General features: G+C 40.1%; 1 protein-coding gene across 4 annotated transcripts in view; it reads left to right on the top strand.

Moving 5' to 3' along the window:
- SGMS1 (sphingomyelin synthase 1) overlaps positions 1–20,710 on the top strand; it is a 335,579-nt gene that overhangs the window by 272,144 nt on the left and 42,725 nt on the right. The window lies entirely within an intron of this gene.

Genomic DNA, 20,710 nt, shown 5'->3' with positions numbered 1-20,710 from the left:
CAGCTGCAGAAGGCTTGATGCCTTCTCTTGCTCCTCTCAAAACCAATAAGCACCTTAATAGTCTCTTCAGTCAACTCAGCCGAGGAAAGGAAAACACAAGTCAGAATCACAAAGCCCAGCTCCTTCATTCCGGGTCCGTGCCTACGGAACAGAGGGAGGGGGTTTAGGGCCGTGCCTCTGTTTTGTCAGTAATGTCTAATGTGGCTCCCGACACCTGGGCGCCTGGAAACTGGAAGTAGACTGGCGTGGCTGTCGTGTAGTGCGCAGCGGAGGTACTTGTCCGTACGAGGGCAGGGTCAGTCTTACAAGTTGCGTAACAATTACGTGTGGACTTTATTCCAAGAGCGCTGGCAGACATTGCAGGATTTCAAATACGGGAAGCACACAGTTGGAGAAGGTCTCTTTGCTGCCCCATGGCAAATACAGTTGGTTTGGGCACAAGAACATCATTGAGGAGGCCATGGCGGTAGTTTAAATGAAATGTAGTCTTGGCTGAACTATGGTGGTTGTATGAAGTACAGAGAAGTAAATGGATTTTGGTACAGTTGGCAGAACTTGAATCCTTGGTGACATTTTTTTTGTTTTAAGTTATAGTTCTTTTTGATCTTCGCCAACTCAATCACTGAAGAATGGTACCTTGCTATTATATATTTATGTATTTGTTAACTTGTGAGATTAAAAAAAAATTTTGTGTGTGTGGCCTATTTGCAATCTTTGTTTAAAATCGTTTCCTTAACTGATTTTTAAGAGCTCTTGATATCTGTGATCTATGACAAATTTTAAAAATATTTTGTCTGGTGATGTTTGTTTTTTAATTTTATCTGTGGAGTATTTTGTTTGATATTTTTATGGTTGTTTAAAGCTGTTTCATACATTTGATGTCACATGTGTTAATGTTAAGAGGTTTCAGAAACGCATGTGAATGTGCATTCAGTTGAGATAATACTTTATATATTGACTTATTTTGAAATTAGTTCACTATAATGTAACATAGTAATATATGTTCAAGGCTTTTTAAGAACTAAGAATTTATTTCACCTGATGCACAATAGCTTTAGCTATGCTTGTTCAGATCTTTCAATTTTATCATGCCTTAAAAAAGTTAACTAATAACTTCTGTAAACTTACATATTTTTACATCACTGATTTAGTTGCAGGGTTCTAATTTTGTTGCATTGAGTTATAGTAAAGGAAGCCAGAAAACAAAGCCTATTACATTTCTATATAAACCAACAATAAATGTTTAAGTGATTGTCTTACAGTTAGTTAGTGCTTCTCATAAACTGTGTTCTTTAATTGTAGGCCTTTGCACTTCTTTGAGGTCCTGCTCCCTAGGCATAGTCTCATTAGGGTGAGATTGCAGAATAGCTCAGATACGCAGTATGTTTGAGAGGCTGCGGAAGTGGCCCCGTTCCTAATTGTAGAGTCACTAGAGCCATGTTAGAATCATGTGGGTCTGGTGTAAGGAGCCTCAATTGCTGATTTAGAGAAGAGGGGTTCTAGTTCTTGCAGTTTCACCCCTAGATGTATTGCTTAGGTGTAGGGTCTCTGTTGGAAGATGTCTGTCAAACCCTTCATAGTTTGCTGCTGCTAAGTCGCTTCAGTCATGTCCGACTCTGTGCGACCCATAGACGGCAGCCCACCAGGCTCCCCCATCCCTGGGATTCTCCAGGCAAGAACACTGGAGTGGGTTGCCATTTTCTTCTCCAATGCATGAAAGTGAAAAGTGAAAATGAAGTCGCTCAGTTGTGTCCGACTCTTCATGACCCCATGGACTACAGCCTACCAGGCTCCTCCTCCTGTGGGATTTTCCAGGCAAGAGTACTGGAGTGGGGTGCCATTGCCTTCTGTTTGGGAAGGGTGCTAAGATGAGTCTGTAATTTCATAGGCTTTCTGCTGCCCCCTGGTGGTATTCTGCCTTAGTCCACAGCTGGAACTTTTACCGATCCCTTGACAACCTGAATCTGTGTTCCAGTGCTGGCTGGCTTGATGAGTGAGGAGCATCCCTTTTGTGCAGCTGAGCTTTGGTTCTGCTGACCATTGGCCAGTTGATAAAGAAGCTCAGCGAAGGTGAACCCTGGAAATTTGGGAAATTACCAGATCGTTGGAGCCAAGAAGATAGCCAGTGATCACTAGACAAGAGTTGACCAGCTGATGGGTATTCATTTTTAAGAGTTAGTATAATTGCTGTCAGAAAAAAAGTGCTTAGTATATTTTATTTTTTGAGTGCGGAGATAAAGGTAAAGAAGACCTACACTTGCTTTTCCTGAAATCCAGGAGACCAGGGAAGGAGTCTGGCACAAGGAGCCATTTGTTGGAGAAGAAGAAAACATGATGGGAACACAGACGTCACCTTTCTGGCTAGGACCGACCACAGGATGTACATTTAGGTGCCGTCAATTTAGAAGTCACCCCTTTAGATCACCTCTAGGCTGAAAATGGTTAAAACTCACCTAGCTCTCAAAGTTAGTATTAGGAATTTATTTTGGGACATAGACTTGAACTTGATTTCTCCTATCTGGGCCTGTGCCTTGTTGCTAATTCTGCAGTGTAGTGTTGGTCACCAGGGTCATGTTCCTTATACTAGCTTTTTTTAAATTCTGTGAGTCACATATATTTTTTATTAGTGTAGATTTAGAAGAGATTTGATAGATATTTTTCTCACTGAAAGGGAAAAACTTTCGTTTCCCAGCCAGTGGGGATTTCTGATCCTCAGTAGACTATAAAAAGTTGTTTCACTTTAGATCAAGTTTTTTTTATTTTACATTAATCAAGAAATTGCGTCTTCTCTTGACCTACTATTAATCTGTTACCGACACTAGGCAGTCCCAATGTAAACACCAAAGGTGTACTTTAAATAAGTAGTGTTCTGTTATTGCCCATGGGGATCAGGGCCCCCATCAGGCTTCCAGAGTCTGTGGATTATTAAGAGTGGCGATGCTGGGCTTGTCTGGTGGCTCTGTGATAAAGAATCCACGTGCCAGTGAAGGAGATGCAGGTTCGATCCCTGATCCGGGAAGATCCTACCTGCCACACAGCAGCTTAAGCCCATGAGCCACGACTACTGAGCCTGTGTTCCAGAGTCTGGGAGCCGCGCTGCTGAAGCCCACGTGCCCGAGAGCCTGTGCTCCACAGCAGGAGCAGCCACTGCGACAAAGATCGGCCCCCGCTCACTCCCGTTAGAGAAAGCTCACACAGCAGTGAAGGCCCAGCACAACCGAAATAAAATCATTCCCTGGTGGTCCAGTGGTTAAGAATCTCCCTTCCACTGCAGGGGGTGTGTGTTTGATTCCTGGCCAGGGAACTTAAAATCTCATATGCCTCATGGCCAAAAAAAAAAAACAAAACATGAAACAAAAGCAATATTTTAACAAATTTGATAGAGGCTTTTAAAAAAATGTGACGCTTCTGTTTCAAATTATTGGCACACATCTAACTAAAACTTTTTTAAAAAACAGTTTCTAGGTAGTGGAAGCATTCTGGGAGAGAATTAATTTAGAAACTGAAATAGTAAACCTTATACATTTTGATGATGTATGAGATTAGAAAAATACATTTGAAAACTGAACTGCTTTAGAGAATATGGGGAAATGCTTATTGTTCAGAAAATATATCTGAAATTTATGATACCGTTACTCTCCAGCAAATTTTTAGAGTAGCGACAGGACAAAGGAAAAGACTTTGAGCTTCTAGGGGAGGTAAAGGTGAAAAGGCAAATACATGGGAAAAGTAATGGTGGAAAAGGGTTAGTGTTAGCAGGGTTTGTTATATAGAGTCCACCAGTACCATCTTTGGGCTGATGCATTTTTAGACTCTTAAAGTTGTTTCCAATGACTGATTTCTGTTCTTCCTTGTAGAGGAAGAGGGAATATGTCTGCAAATTTATGCCCTTAATTCAGTTCAGTCACTCGGTCATGTCCGACTCTGCAACCCCATGAACTGCAGCACGCCAGGCTTCCCTGTCCATCACCAACTCCCAGAGCTTGCTCAAACTCATGTCTGTTGAGTTGGTGATGCCATCCAACCATCTCATCCTTTGTCATCCCCTTCTCCTCCTGCCTTCAGTCTTTCCCGGCATCAGGTCTTTTCCAGTGAGTCAGTTCTCTGCATCAGATGGCCAAAGTATTGGAGCTTCATCTTCAACATCAGTCCTTCCAATGAATATTCAGGACTGATTTCCTTTAGGATTGACTGGTTTGATCTCCTTGCAGTCCTACTTTTGGGAAAATAGGGGGATAGCAGAGAGCTTTTTCTGAATCTGCTTCTGTTCTTAAGCCCATGTTTGGGTGCCCAGTGCACTGTGAGGCCACACCAGATTATTGAAGTTTGGAGCTCAGAAAGGTTTATTACAGGGCAAAGCAAGGATAACAGGTAGCTTATGCTCAAAAAGCCTGAACTCGTCAGTTCAGTTCAGTTCAGTTCAGTTGCTCAGTCGTGTCCGACTCTTTTTCTTTTCTCAGAGAAGAGTTTTTATAGGAAAAACTGATTTTGGGGCAGGGGAACTGCAAGGTGTGTAGCCCTCCTCTAGCTGGTTGGTGTAAGCTAACAGGCTGGTGTTCTGGGACTCTCAGCCATCAGTCTTCTGGATCCAGGCAGTCTGGGGTCCACTGTTTGAGCCCAGCCTGAAGTTACCATCGTCAGCCTGGGGTGGGGGCCCTACTTCCTGCAGAAGAGCTCAGAGATCTGTATCAAAGTATTACGCACCTCCCCTAAGGAGGAGCCGGGACCCTGTCCTATCCTGCACTGTTGTTTCTTTCTGTATTCCCTAATTCCCCTGATTCAGTTCAGTTCAGTGTCTCAGTCGTGTCTGACTCTTTGCGACCCCGTGAATCGCAGCTCACCATGCCTCCCTGTCCATCACCAACTCCCAGAGTTCACTCAAACTCATGTCCATCAAGTCGGTGATGCCATGCAGCCATCTCATCCTCCGTCATCTCCTTCTCCTCTTGCCCCCAATCCCGCCCAGCATCAGGGTCTTTTCCAGTAAGTCAACTCTTCTCATGAAATGACCAAAGTATTGGAGTTCCAGCTTCAACATCAGTCCTTCCAATGAACACCCAGGACTGATCTCCCTTTAGGATGGACTGGTTGGATCTCCTTGCAGTCCAAGGGACTCTCAAGAGTCTTCTCCAACACCACAGTTCAAAAGCATCAATTCTTCGGCGCTCAGCCTTCTTCACAGTCCAACTCTCACATCCATACATGACCACTGGAAAAACCATAGCCTTGACTAGATGGACCTTTGTTGACAAAGTACTGTCTCTGCTTTTGAATATGCTGTCTAGGTTGGTCATAACTTTCCTTCAAAGCAGTAAGCGTCTTTTAATTTCATGGCTTCAGTCACCATCTGTAGTGATATTGGAGCCCCCAAAAATAAAGTCTGACACTGTTTCCACTGTTACCCCATCTATCTGTCATGAAGTGATGCGACCAGATGCCATAATCTTCGTTTTCTGAATGTTGAGCTTTAAGCAAACTTTCTCACTCTCCTCTTTCACTTTCATCAAGAGGCTTTTTAGTTCCTCTTCACTTTCTGCCATAAGGGTGGTGTCATCTGCATATCTGAGGTTATTGATATTTCTCCCAGCAATCTTGATTCCAGCTTGTGTTTCTTCCAGCCCAGCGTTTCTCATGATGTACTCTGCATAGAAGTTAAATAAGCAGGTTGACAATATACAGCCTTGACATACTCCTTTACCTATTTGGAACCAGTCTGTTGTTCCATGTCCAGTTCTAACTGTTGCTTCCTGACGTGCATATAGGTTTCTCAAGAGGCAGGTCAGGTGGTCTGGTTTTCCCATCTCTTTCGGAATTTTCCACAGTTGATTGTGATCCATACAGTCAAAGGCTTTGGCATAGTCAGTAAAGCAGAAATAGATGTTTTTCTGGAACTCTCTTGCTTTTTTGATGATCCAGAGTAACTGTTTAAATTTGCCCTTTGGAGCTCAGAGTAAGTCTAGGAACCTGAAAGCCTTTTTCCTACAAACAGGAAGGTGACACCAAAAGGCTCTTGTGCCTGGGAGGGCCCCATAGCATCCCACTTGGTTTCACTTCTCAGTTGCCTTCAGCTCAAAATAATAGTTTGCCAGCGTAGTATATTGTGCTCCCCTTGAAGACCAGAGCGCGGTCTTTGTGCTTTAAGCCTGCAGTAGTCCTGGGACAGAAATACCAGTTAGGAATGTCAAGGATGGAGATTGGCAGTTGTGGTTTGAGGTACGTGCATAGTAAGTCACGTCAGCCATGTCCAACGTTGTGTGACCCTGTGGACTGTAGCCCACCAGGTTCCTCTGTCCATGGGATTCTCCAGGCAAGAATACCAGAGTGGGTTGCTGTGCCCTCCTCCAGGGGATCTACCCTACCCACGGATCTCTTGTCTGCCTGAATTGGCAGGCGGGTTCCCTGTGGTTTGAGGTAAGGTGGAAGAAAACACAGCCAGGGTGGAGCTAGAGTATTCTTCAGGATTTTGTCTCCTTAAAAATAAGAAATAAATTGGTACAGGATAATAGTAACAAGAATTCTCAATCACTGTTCCTGAGTATGTACTGGACTGTCAGTATAGCAATTCATAGCCCTTTGAGTTCTGAAAAATATTCTTAAATAATTTCTCTGGTTATAACTTCCCCATTTTTTCCTATGCTCTTTCTTGAGCTCCTTCTAGTCACATACTAAACTTTGTAGATGACTTTTTTTTTATTATAAACAATGTGTCAACCTATTTTATTTTTTTTTCATTTTTTTTTTAAATTTTAAAATCTTTAATTCTTACATGTGTTCCCAAACATGAACCCCCCTCCCACCTCCCTCCCCATAACATCTCTGTGGGTCATCCCCATGCACCAGCCCCAAGCATGCTGTATCCTGCGTCAGGCATAGACTAGCGATTCAATTCTTACATGATAGTATACATGATAGAATGCCATTCTCCCAAATCATCCCACCCTCTCCCTCTCCCTCTGAGTCCAAAAGTCCGTTATACACAGCTGTGTCTTTTTTCCTGTCTTGCATACAGGGTCGTCATTGCCATCTTTCTAAATTCCATATATATGTGTTAGTATACTGTATTGGTGTTTTTCTTTCTGGCTTACTTCACTCTGGATAATCGGCTCCAGTTTCATCCATCTCATCAGAACTGATTCAAATGAATTCTTTTTAATGGCTGAGTAATACCCCATTGTGTATATGTACCACAGCTTTCTTATCCATTCATCTGCTGATGGACATCTAGGTTGTTTCCATGTCCTGGCTATTATAAACAGTGCTGCGATGAACATTGGGGTACATGTGTCTCTTTCAATTCTGGTTTCCTTGGTGTGTATGCCCAGCAGTGGCATTGCTGGGTCATAAGGGAGTTCTATTTGCAATTTTTTAAGGAATCTCCACACTGTTCTCCATAGTGGCTGTACTAGTTTGCATTCCCACCAACGGTGTAGGAGGGTTCCCTTTTCTCCACACCCTCTCCAGCATTTATTGCTTGCAGATTTTTGGATCGCAGCCATTCTGACTGGTGTGAAGTGGTACCTCATTATGGTTTTGATTTGCATTTCTCTAATAATGAGTGATGTTGAGCATCTTTTCATGTGTTTGTTAGCCATCCGTATGTCTTCTTTGGAGAAACGTCTATTTAGTTCTTTGGCCCATTTTTTGATTGGGTCATTTATTTTTCTGGAATTGAGCTGCATAAGTTGCTTGTATATTCTTGAGATTAGTTGTTTGTCAGTTGCTTCATTTGCTATTATTTTCTCCCATTCAGAAGGCTGTATTTTCACCTTGCTTATATTTTCCTTTGTTGTGCAGAAGCTTTTAATTTTAATTAGATCCCATTTGTTTGTTTTTGCTTTTATTTCCAGAATTCTGGGAGGTGGATCATAGAGGATCCTGCTGTGATTTACGTCTGAGAGTGTTTTGCCTATGTTCTCCTCTAGGAGTTTTATAGTTTCTGGTCTTACATTTAGATCTTTAATCCATTTTGAGTTTATTTTTGTGTGCGGTGTTAGAAAGTGATCTAGTTTCATTCTTTTACAAGTGGTTGACCAGTTTTCCCAGCACCACTTGTTAAAGAGATTGTCTTTACTCCATTGTATATTCTTGCCTCCTTTGTCAAAGATAAGGTGTCCATATGTGTGTGGATTTATCTCTGGGCTTTCTATTTTGTTCCATTGATCTATATGTCTGTCTTTGTGCCAGTACCATACTGTCTTGATGACTGTGGTTTTGTAGTAGAGCCTGAAGTCAGGCAAGTTGATTCCTCCAGTTCCATTCTTCTTTCTCAAGATTGCTTTGGCAATTCGAGGTTTTTTGTATTTCCATACAAATCTTGAAATTATTTGTTCTAGTTCTGTGAAAAATATGGCTGGTAGCTTGATAGGGATTGCATTGAATTTGTAAATTGCTTTGGGTAGTATACTCATTTTCACTATATTGATTCTTCCGATCCATGAACATGGTATATTTCTCCATCTATTAGTGTCCTCTTTGATTTCTTTCATCAGTGTTTTATAGTTTTCTATATATAGGTCTTTAATTTCTTTGGGTAGATATATTCCTAAGTATTTTATTCTTTTCGTTGCAATGGTGAATGGAATTGTTTCCTTAATTTCTTTTTCTACTTTCTCATTATTAGTGTATAGGAATGCAAGGGATTTCTGTGTGTTGATTTTATATCCTGCAACTTTACTATATTCATTGATGAGCTCTAGTAATTTTCTGGTGGAGTCTTTAGGGTTTTCCATGTAGAGGATCATGTCATCTGCAAACAGTGAGAGTTTGACTTCTTCTTTTCCAATTTGGATTCCTTTTATTTCTTTTTCTGCTCTGATTGCTGTGGCCAAAACTTCCAGAACTATGTTGAATAGTAGCGGTGAAAGTGGACACCCTTGTCTTGTTCCTGACTTTAGGGGAAATGCTTTCAATTTTTCACCATTGAGGATAATGTTTGCTGTGGGTTTGTCATATATAGCTTTTATTATGTTGAGGTAAGTTCCTTCTATTCCTGCTTTCTGGAGAGTTTTTATCATAAATGGATGTTGAATTTTGTCAAAGGCCTTCTCTGCATCTATTGAGATAATCATATGGTTTTTATTTTTCAATTTGTTAATGTGGTGAATTACATTGATTGATTTGCGGCTATTGAAGAATCCTTGCATCCCTGGGATAAAGCCCACTTGGTCATGGTGTATGATCTTTTTAATGTGTTGTTGGATTCTGATTGCTAGAATTTTGTTGAGGATTTTTGCATCTATGTTCATCAGTGATATTGGCCTGTAGTTTTCTTTTTTTGTGACATCTTTGTCAGGTTTTGGTATTAGGGTGATGGTGGCCTCATAGAATGAGTTTGGAAGTTTACCTTCCTCTGCAATTTTCTGGAAGAGTTTGAGTAGGATAGGTGTTAGCTCTTCTCGAAATTTTTGGTAGAATTCAGCTGTGAAGCCGTCTGGACCTGGGCTTTTGTTTGCTGGAAGATTTCTGATTACAGTTTCAATTTCCGTGCTTGTGTCTAGATGACTTTTTTAACGTTCTTACTTTTTCTCTCAGTTTTCCATCTTATGTCTTGTTCTGCTTTCTGAGATATTTTTTCCAACTTTATTTTCTATTGAAATTTTCATATTTACCATGAGTTTCCAAGACCTTTTTAAAAAAATGAATTTTTTTTTTTTGGTACCATTTTGTTCCTGTTCAACGCTTCTTTGAGAATGTTCATAATAGTTTTTTTTAACATTACAATTTCCCTGCTTAGTGTGTTCTTCCAAGTTCTTTTTTGTTTTAAGCTTTCATATTTATTAGAGTTTCTTCAAATGTCTAATAATTTTTTGACCCACTCTTATTTTATAAAAAGCACTAAAAATGCTGTTTGAAAGCACTTTGCATGAGTGGAACGTGTTTGCTTGGATTTCAGTGCAAGATAAGCAGTGCTCTTTTCTCATAAAGTGTCTGGAGTTGCGGGGAGGGGGAGGTCTGCCTGGAAGTTTTCATTGTGGCTCCCAGCATGCTGGGTGTTTAATGAGGTAAAGGATTAGGACAGGTCTGGCAACATCTCTGTGTAACTTTTATTCAATCCATTGTAGTTAATACCCCACCTTCAGCTGTGTTCCTGTTCCTTTTCTAGCAACTCTCCATTTCCGTTTTCGAGACAATAAACTTCCCGTCTTCTCTGGTGTTGGGCAGAGGTGGTTGTTCAACTGTGGGAAGTGAGAATTTGATGGTCTTTCAACCAGTCCTATTTTTAGCTCCACCTCACCCCCATTTTGCGATGTATCTATGCCTCCAATTTCTCATGCTTCTAAGGCCTCTTTTTACACAGACTGCTTTTCATTTCTCCTCCTTACTGGCTTAGGGTTTTGTTTTCTTGGGTTTTCTCTCAGCTGCTACTAAGTCCATCCGCTTCCTGACCTCCTCAGTTAGTCGTCTCTTGTTCTCTTTGCCCTTTTCCCGCTCCTTTTTCATCCCTGTATTATCACTTCAGGAGAGTTTTAAGAGGCAGTGGAAATTAATGCGTGTGTGTGTTTATCTGTGTGTGTGCACCCAGTTGTGTCCAACTCTTTGTTATCCCATGGGCTGCAGCCCACCAGGCTCCTCTGTCCATGGGATGTCCCAGGCAAGAACACTGGAGTTGTTTGTCAGGTCCTTCTCCAGGGGATCTTCCTGACCCAGGAGTTGACCCCATGTCTTCTGCACTGCAGGTGGATTCTTTACCACTGTACCCCCTGGGAAGGCCCCAATGCCCATGTTTAGTTAGATATTAATATATTAAAAAAAATAAGTTCCATCTTTTGATGGACTGGATTCCACTTTCCACTCCTTTTTTGCCTACAAAGAGTGTATGGGTGCTGGATTGCTTGAGTTTGGGGATTGGAAAAAACCTGTCAATTGCATTTAAACATATACTGTATATTTTTGCTCATTTCCCCTTCTCTTATGACCTCCCTGTAACCTTTTGCTTTCTCCTTTTCATCCTGAGGTATCAGCCCACCACAGGCCAAGGAAAGAAGCTGGGATTTTCCTGTATTTTCTTTCAACACACCTGTCTTGTCTTTTCTTTTTTCCCTACCATGTCTTATTCTTTTATTAATGTTTTAATTCTCTTTTGTATCATTAGTGCACTCACTTAACCACCTCTTTGAACTTATTTTCTCAAGCTCATGTTGTTTGTCATGCCTGCTAGGTTTGCCTCATGGTGGATTATGTCCTTACATGGTTTATACTTTTCAGTAACTTGTGTATCCCTAACTGAGATTGGTTTTTCCACGGGAAATCTGTGAACTCTTGCTTGTTGAAGAGCCTCTAAGGGGCTGTTGTGCATTTACTTCTCTTTTGTAATTTACATTAATTTCTTGAAGTTTCTTTAAAACAGAGGATAGTAAAACATGGCCTCATCTTTTTCCCTAAGCCAGTGACTTTTTTCACAGCCCTCATTTATGATAGATTCAGAGGGTTGTGCAATCTCTTTAATTCTAGCTAAACAAGCAGTTCAGTGGAAGGGTTTTAGCTCTTATTTTTAAAAAGCAGAATGGGAAAAAAAAAAAGAGAAATGGAGTGAGATGTGGGGGAAATAAGAGCCTGGGTTAGCTGTTCCCAGGCTTCTTGAGGCAGATAGATCACCACTGTGCATGTTGGCTGGACATGAGAGCCAATGGAATTTGGAAACATCAATTATGTCCTAACAATCTTGAGTGCTGCCAGATTGTGTCCATGTCCCAGAACTATAGATTAACTTGATGAATGTTATAAAATAGCCCTGCTGTTTCAGACCTAGAAAGGCAGTTCATCAGTTGAGTGGGAATAGACTCTTCAGAGATTTGGTAATTGTGTTCTAAGAATGAAAACCCACGGGAAAACTATCGTGATTAGTTGTCATTAGTGTTAGGCAAAGTTTTCCTTGCTATAATGATGATAAGGCAGAATTTTCACATGGGTTTTACATTTTTGCAGTAGGCTGGAGAGATGGATATTGAAGAAAATCTAGATGACAGAAGAGTTGTCATTCTGATGGTTTGTCGTTGTTTTCTCTCTGGATTGATAGACAGTATCTGAGACCAGAATTTTTTTATGCACTTAGGTTCAGATTTCAGCTTTATCATTGTCAGTGGTTTGGCTCATATCCTGAGACTATTATGTTTGGGGAATTTGATGGCTTTGGAACCTAATGATACACAGAGGGCAAAAGTTCCAATTATTTAGAGAAATCTGCAAGCCCATTTCATATTTTTAAAGAAAGCAAATGTAGGAAGCATCTGTTTTCGATTTTGCAGTGCTGCCTGTACGTTTAAAAACAAAACATACTTGAAGGGAAAACAAGCCTTTTCTTTTCCAAACACAAGTAATGTATCTTTATCAAGGAAATTAGAAAACACTGGAAAGAATAAAGCCAAAAATTATTTCATAATTTTGTAACAGTTTAGAGGTGATACTCACCTTGTAGACTTTTCTACTATGGATATTTGTGATTCGTGTTTCCAAAAATGGTATCATTCTCTTTGTAACCTGTTTGGCAGAACTACACATACATATATATATATATAAATATGTATCACAATAAATATAGAAGTACAGTCTAGTCTTCAGTGGAGGCTTCGTATTCTGTTATATCATGATGTATTTAGTTCTCAATTTCAGGATCCATTTCAAAAGGAGTGATTTTATTTACTAACCAGAGTCTGGCTATGAAATTGTGAACAATAGCAATTTAAAATAAATTAAAGTTTAAAGGTTAAGGCATCAGAAGTCATCTGAAATTTCCTCAACAGTAGATTGAAGCTATGTGATTGTTATTCTAGCCATTTTTTTCTTCTTCTGATAAATACAGTTTTATAACTTCTGCCTATTTAAGTCAATTCTTGTTAAGTAACAACAAAAAAATTTTTATAGCTACTTAGATTGGCTTGGAGAAAAGCAATCAGGAGTTATCCAAATTGAGTCAGAGAAAGTGTAAAACACCTACCTCATGAGTCTTTCATTGGGCTGCATTGCCCTAAAAGGTCCATTAGGTTACTGTTGACTTTTATGGAAAGTTCTGGTAGATGTAAAGACCTTTATCTGGATTAGAAGTGTTTACAAAAAGGCAGTTCATCTATTTCCTAATAAAATAATATCAATACTTTGTGTTTCTCTTTAGGAGGTTTTCCACAGGTAATTTCATGTTATAAAATCTGAGCTAAATATTATGTGCTCACCAAATTTTGACCTTGTTTTAAGCTGACTATGTAAGCCAGTGGAGTAGCACCACATGGATGCCCCAGGCTGCTCTTGCTTTTAGAGATTTGACACAGGGAGCCAACGTTCACGTCGCAGTCATGCACGCTTTGTTTCCTACTTTCTCTTGCCATTACCAGCGTTTAGAAACTTCTGAAACTTCCCTATAGTTTCTTTCCTGACATGCCAGCTGTGTTTGTTCAATCTTGGGTCCATCGTGCCTTTAACAACTCATAAAAATTCAGTTCTTTGTATTAATTTTATATACTGCAACTTTACTGTATTCGTTGATTAGCTCTAGTAATTTTCTGGCAGAGTCTTTAGGGTTTTCTATGTAGAGGATCATGTCATCTGCAAACAGTGAGAGTTTTACTTCTTCTTTTCCAATCTGGATTCCTTTTACTTCTTTTTCATCTCTGTTTGCTGTGGCTGAATCTTCCAAAACTATGTTGAACAGTAGTGGTGAGAGTGGGCACCCTTGTCTTGTTCCTGACTTTAGGGGAAATGCTTTCAATTTTTCGCCATTGAAGATAATGTTTGCTGTGGGTTTATCATATATGGCTTTTATTATGTTGAGGTATGTTCTATTTCTGCTTTCTGGAGGGTTTTTATCATAAATGGATGTTGAATTTTGTCAAAGGCTTTCTCTGCATCTATTGAGATAATCATACAGTTTTTATCTTTCAATTTGTTAATGTGATGTATCACATTGACTGATTTGCAAATATTGAAGAATCCTTGCATCCCTGGGATAAAGCCCACTTGGTGATGATGTATGATCTTTTTAATGTGTTGTTGGATTCTGTTTGCTAGAATTTTGTTAAGGATTTTTGCATCTATGTTCATCCGTGATATTGGCCTGTAGTTTTCTCTTTTTTTGTGGCATCTTTGTCTGGTTTTGGTATTAGGGTGATGGTGGCCTCATAGAATGAGTTTTGGAGTTTACCTTCCTCTGCAATTTTCTGGAAGAGTTTGAGTAGGATAGGTGTTAGCTCTTCTCTAAGTTTTTGGTAGAATTCATCTGTGAAGCCATCTGGTCCTTGGCTTTTGTTTGTTGGAAGATTTTTTATTACAGTTTCAATTTCTGTGCTTGTGATGGGTCTGTTAAGATTTTCTATTTCTTCCTGGTTTAGTTTTGGAAGGTTATACTTTTCTAAAAATTTGTCCATTTCTTCCAAGTTGTCCAGTTTATTGGCATATCGTTGCTGATAGTAGTTTCTTATGATTGTTTGTATTTCTGTGTTGTCTGTTGTGATTTCTCCATTTTCATTTCTAATTTTGGTGATTTGATTCATCTCCCTTTTTTTTCTTGATGAGTCTGGCTAATGGTTTGTCTGTTTTATTTATTTTCTCAAATCCCTTGAATTCCTATACACTAACAATGAGAAAACAGAAAGAGAAATTAAGGAAACAATCCCATTCACCATTGCTATAAAAGAATAAAATACTTAGGAATAAATCTACCTAAAGAAACAGAAGGTCTATATATAGAAAACTATAAAACACTGATAAAAGAAATAAAAAATAATGCAAATATGTTGAGAAATATACCATGTCCATGGATTGGAAGAATCAATATAGTGAAAATGAGTATACTACTCAAAGCAATCTACAGATTCAGTGCAATCCCTATCAAGCTATCAGTGGTATTTTTCACAGAACTAGAACAAATAATTTCACAATTTGGATGGAAATACACAAAAACCTTGACAAGCCAAAGCAATTTTGAGAAAGAAGAATGGAACTGGAAGAATCAACCTGCCTGACTTCAGACTATACTACAAAGCTACAGTCATTCAGGACAGTATGGTACTGGCACAAAGACAGAAGTATAGATCAGTGGAACAAAATAGAAAGCCCAGAGATAAATCCACACACCTATGGGCACCTTATCTCTGACAAAGGAGGCAAAGATATACAATGGAGAAAAGACAATCTCTTTAACAAGTGGTGCTGGGAAGACTGGTCAGTCACCTGTAAAAGAATGAAACTAGAACACTTTCTAACACCATACACAAAAATAAACTCAAAATGGATTAAAGATCTAAATGTAAGACAAGAAACTATAAAACTCCTGGAAGAAAACAGGCAAAACCCTCTCTGACATAAATCACAGCAAGATCCTCTATGACCCACCTCCCAGAGTAATGGAAATAAAAGCAAAAATAAACAAATGGAACCTAATTAAACTTAAAAGCTTTTGCACAATAAAGGAAACTATGAGCAAGGTGAAAAGACAGCCTTCAGAATGGGAGAAAATAATAGCAAATGAAGTAACTGACAAAGAATTAATCTCAAAAATATACAAGCAGCTCATGCAGCTCAATACCAGAAAAATAAACGACCCAATGAAAAAATGGGCCAAAGAACTAAACAGACATGTCTCCTAAAGAAGACATACAAGTGGGTAACAAACACATGAAAAGTTGCTCAACATCGCTCATTATCAAAGAAATGCAAATCAAAACCACAGTGAGATACCATCTCACTGCAGTCAGAATGGCTGCTATCAAAAAGTCTACAAAGAATAAATGCTGGAGAGGGTGTGGAGAAAAGGGAACCCTCTTACACTGTTGGTGGGAATGCAAACTAGTACAGCCACTATGGAGAACAGTGTGGGGATTCCTTAAAAAACTAGAAATAGAACTGCCATATGATCCAGCAAGCCCACTGCTGCACATACACACTGAGAAAACCAGAATTGAAAGAGACACATGTATCCCAATATTCATCACAGTACTGTTTATAATAGCTAGGACATGGAAGCAACCTAGATGTCCATTGGCAGACAAATGGATTAGAAAGCTGTGGTACATATACACGATAGAATATTACTCAGCCATTAAAAAGAACACATTTGAATCAGTTCTAATGAGGTGGGTGAAACTGGAGCCTATTATACAGAGTGAAGTGAGTCAGAAAGAAAAACACCAATACAGTATATTAACACATATATATGGAATTTAGAAAGATGGTAATGATGACCCTCTATGCAAGACAGCAAAAGAGACACAGATAGAAAGAAAAGACTTTTGGGCTCTGTGGGAGAAGGTGAGGGTGGGATGATTTGAGAAAATAGCATTGAGACATGTATATTACCATATGTGAAATAGACGACCAGTCCAAGTTCAATGCAGGGCACTCAAAGCCGGTGCACTGGGACAACCCAGAGGGATGGGATGGGGAGAGAAGTGTTCAGTATGGGGGACACATGGGGGACTCCATGGACAGAGGAGCCTGATGGGCTGCAGTCCACGTGGTCACAAAGAGTCGGACACGACTGATCAACTGTAGCACTCAAATTCTGTAGTGTTATGGAATAAAGAGTTTATGTGCAGCTTTTATTCTTCTTTTACATCTTCCCAGTTCCGAGAACTAAGTTTAAAGATTTGAGCTCTGCATTATTTCTCAACTTCCTCCCAGTAAGGGATTCAGGGTAGCATCTCTGGATGATGGTGGTAATAGTAGTTTTCTGAGTCCAGCCTTACATACAGTCTTCTGGGTCTGTGTTAGAAAGCACTTTGCCTTTCCCACCTCAGACACACCGTATGCTATAAATGAACTGTGTAGGGACAGTCACTGTCTCGCTTCTCCTCCTACAGCCAGGCTCTGGGGTCTCTGAGTAAGTCCTCATCTTTTCGCTGTGGCCTTGGAAGTCCTCATTGCATGCATGCTCAGTCGTGTCCAACTCTATGGACTGTAGCCCACCAGGCTCCCCTGTCCATGGAGTTTTTCAGGCAAGAATACTGGAGCGGGTTGCCAGTTCCTACTCCAGAGGACCTTCTTGACCCAGGAATCGAACCTGCATCTCTTGTGTTTCCTGCATTGGCAGGTAGATTCTTTACTACTGTACCACTTGGGAAGCACCCATACTACACTTAATCTTAGCTTTAGCCAAAAGGCTGGAAAGTACTGAGTAGCTGCCTAATGGTTACTTTCAGAGAAATGAGTTTTTTCCTTATTGTGTGATTTCAGCATTAGCCTCAGGAAAGCTACATGTGTGCCTTTATTTTCAAGCTTCCAATCTTGCTTGGAAAAGAAACTTTCTTTTCTCATGAAATTTGGAAAGATGTGCTTACTCCTGTGTCCGAATGATTTGGGCTTTTAAAAATGCCATTTGGAACTGGCTGCTTCATTTAATAGTGATGAGATGTCACTATGGGCCCTGGTGGGCATTCGAAAGGAAGCAGGACATTACAAAAACAACAAGACATATTTCTTGGAGTATTTAATAGCGTTCATTCCTTTTACATGATCGTCACAGCAGTAGCAGCCCATGTGAGGACAGGTAAGGTAGGTAGTTGTTAATGCCGTTTTCCTTCAGAAGCTGAGCTTGAAGAGGTTAAAGGATTTTGTCAAGAAAGGAGGTAGCTGGAGCTCTTCCGACCACATCTTGCACACAAGACAGTTAAATTGTATTTTCTGGCATCGATATTAGAGGTGTACAGATTCAGAGAGCAGGGAAAGATTGTGAAGGAGTGACCAGGAAAGGCTTTGCAGAGAAGGACCTTACAGACAAAAGGAAGAATCTGGACTTGTTGGAGGGGAGTAGATGGGGCACTCCAAGTTGGGGGTGGCGGGCCACAGGGACGTCTTAAGGAGTGAAGAGTTTGTTTGTTCCAGTTAATTAATGGAAGCTACTGGTTTATTTTGCTGTCTCGTTAAGAATTCCACTGGTTATTTTAAACTGCCTGATGGACTTGTTATTTGCAAGATTAGTGTTTTTTCATTTGGATAGACAGTGCCAGTGTGTGTGTGTGTGTGTGTCTCGTGTGTGTGTCTCGTGTGTGTCTCGTGTGTGTGTCTCGTGTGTGTGTGTCTCTCTCTCTCCCTCTCTCTCTCTCCCTCTCCCTCCCCCATGGCCCTGTATTATCTCCTACCATTTGATATTTTTCTGCTTTGAAGAAGATTGTGTCTGAGGAGGATGTTATCTGACTGTGTTTCCCCATCAAAGAGAAGTGAAATAATACCTTGTCCTTGGTCTGGTCGTTGTGGTTCTGAGGGTTTCCCCTCCTGGTAGGCTTCCTGCATCGGGCAGGGGGAGAAATGAAGAACTTGCGTGTATGAAAAGCCCGTGTTCACTTCTTTGAGCCTGAGCATTCAGTCACTGATTTTTCTTTAGAGTTCTCATAGCCACTTCAAGGTGCTGAGCATCCCTGTGGCTCCATCCTGATTGCTGAGGGATATCTGGGGAGAGGCCTGGGGTCTGATGCCAAGAGATTTCCTTTCCTACAGGACCTTCTGCTAGGACTCCCATTTGGCAGATGTCTTCTTGGCACTCTAGGTTGGTTAGTGGTGATTGAAGCCCCTCTGTAGTGGTTTTTAAGTGGCCAGAGATTCACTTTGGTTTCGCTTCACTTTCATTTCTCTCTGGAGGATACCCATCTTATTCTCCTTGACCATTCAAATTGTGTGAAAGTAGTTTTGAGTATCAGTGGCATTTTCAGTAGGTTTACTTTCCATTAAACCATCTACATGTTGCTAGTTGGAAGGGACATTTCCATGGATACTGAGACAATACTAACTGAGCACCTTTTGGCCCCTTTGAAGTTGAAACGTGTGGATGCTTAAGGTTGTAGCCCTTGCATGGTCCCTCAGAGTCCCCTGGGGCAGTCTAGACAGACCCTGAAGCATGAGGCGATACGTCAGGAAGGTGCAAAGCATTGAGGGCTCTCAGAAGAGAACTCTCTTGCAAAGCCTGGACTAGCTGTCACGCTCTGCCATCATCTGGTTGATTGTTACGTAGTCTGGAAAGTTGGGACTTAGACATACTGTCCATTTTCATACCTGAGTTGGGTTTGAGGGGTTGGGTTCGGTAGAGACAAGTTTGCTCTTTGAAATCGGAAGGCCTGAGTTCAGATCTTGTTTGTGCCGGTACCTCCCAGTGGGTCCATTGGGAGCTCATAGTTACTAGGGAGGAAACGGGATTTAGAGCAGGACAGCCTGGATGAGATCAGTTTAAGAAGTCCTGGTAGAGTTTCTTTACTGGAGGATTTCCACGTGCTTCTGACATACTAATGTGTACTGCTAGCCCTTGGAAGGATTACTCTGCAGTTCCTAGGCTCATTTGGATTTTTTAAAACATAGAGCATTTTCTCAGATTATTATTCCACAAAGCATACTTAGGGAACACTGTCACTCCTAATTTCTAGCTCTTAAACCTACAAATCTGTGCAAGTTTTTTTCAGTTAACACAACATTCTTTTGAGAAGTTAGTCCACAATTGGGCAGTGCATTTCATCATGAGCTATAGTGAACAGTAGCTATTGGTTATGATATAAAATTTGAGAAAGTAAGAAACTATCATTTTATTTTTAGGCATATTGACATATGACATTTTAGTTTCATATTTGCAACATAATTTGTTACTTGTATATACTACGAATTGATCACCACAGTAAGTCCAGTTATCATCTGTCACTATATAATTGACTTCTCCTTCATCTATTTCACTTACCTCCAACCCTCTCCCCTCTGGTAGCCACCTGTCTCTTCTCTGTAAGATTTGCTGTGCTTATTAATTTGTTTTTTAGATTTCACAGATAAGTTATATCACGCAGTATTTGTCTTTCTCTGTCTGACTTATTTCACTTAGCGTAATAACCTCTAGGTTCATACGTATTGTGACAGACTTGTCACAAATGGCAAGTGTACACTGTTGGTGGGAATGTAGATTGGTGCAGTCGCTATGGAAAACAGTATGGAGGGTCTCAAAAAAATTGAAAAGAGAACTACCATGTGATCCAGCTATTTCACTTCTGGTATTTATCTAAAGAAAATGAAAACACTAGTTAATAAAGGTCTATGTATATTCCCTTTGTTCTTTGCAGCATTATGTATAATACCCAAGATAGGGAAATAATCTAAGTGTCTGTCCATGGATCGATGGATAAAGATTTGTACGCGTGTGTACATACACAGTGGAGTGCTACTCAGTCGTAGAAAACAGAAAGTGCTGGGTTGCACATCCCCAACTTTCACATACGGATTTTAAAGTACTGAGAACAACCCTGTGAAGGAGACATTTGATCATGGCCATTTTGCAGATTAGTAAGCTGAAGTTCAAATAGCAGGTTATGCATGGAGATGCTGAAAGTCAAACTATGGTCTGCCTTTCACCAAGGGCCACATTTCATTAACCACAATGCTTTGTTATAGAGCTCAGTCTTAATTTTAACTTCTCTTGCTTTTTTAAAAGTTTTAAATGATTATCACAAAATTAATATATATTTACTAAAGATAAGTAGATGAGAGAGAAGCAGAAAATGCCCCCCCAAGGCAATCATCAAGTAGAAGAACTTCAGTCAGTATGTGATTTCTTTCCCATTGTTTTATGCAATGTTATGTTCATTAACCATACTTGTGGTTAAATATATGTATGTACAACACATATACATTTTTATACTCTCTATATATAATTTTTAATTTCCTTACAGATGTGCGTTTTGGTTATTGCCACATCACTGATAAAGTATTTTAATAAACACACTGAACCAGGACTTGGAAATTTAACTTGTAGCTCTTT

This window comes from Budorcas taxicolor, chromosome 23, assembly GCF_023091745.1.
Source record: "Budorcas taxicolor isolate Tak-1 chromosome 23, Takin1.1, whole genome shotgun sequence".
Lineage (NCBI taxonomy): Eukaryota > Metazoa > Chordata > Mammalia > Artiodactyla > Bovidae > Budorcas > Budorcas taxicolor.
This window is presented reverse-complemented; position numbering and strand designations above follow the sequence as displayed.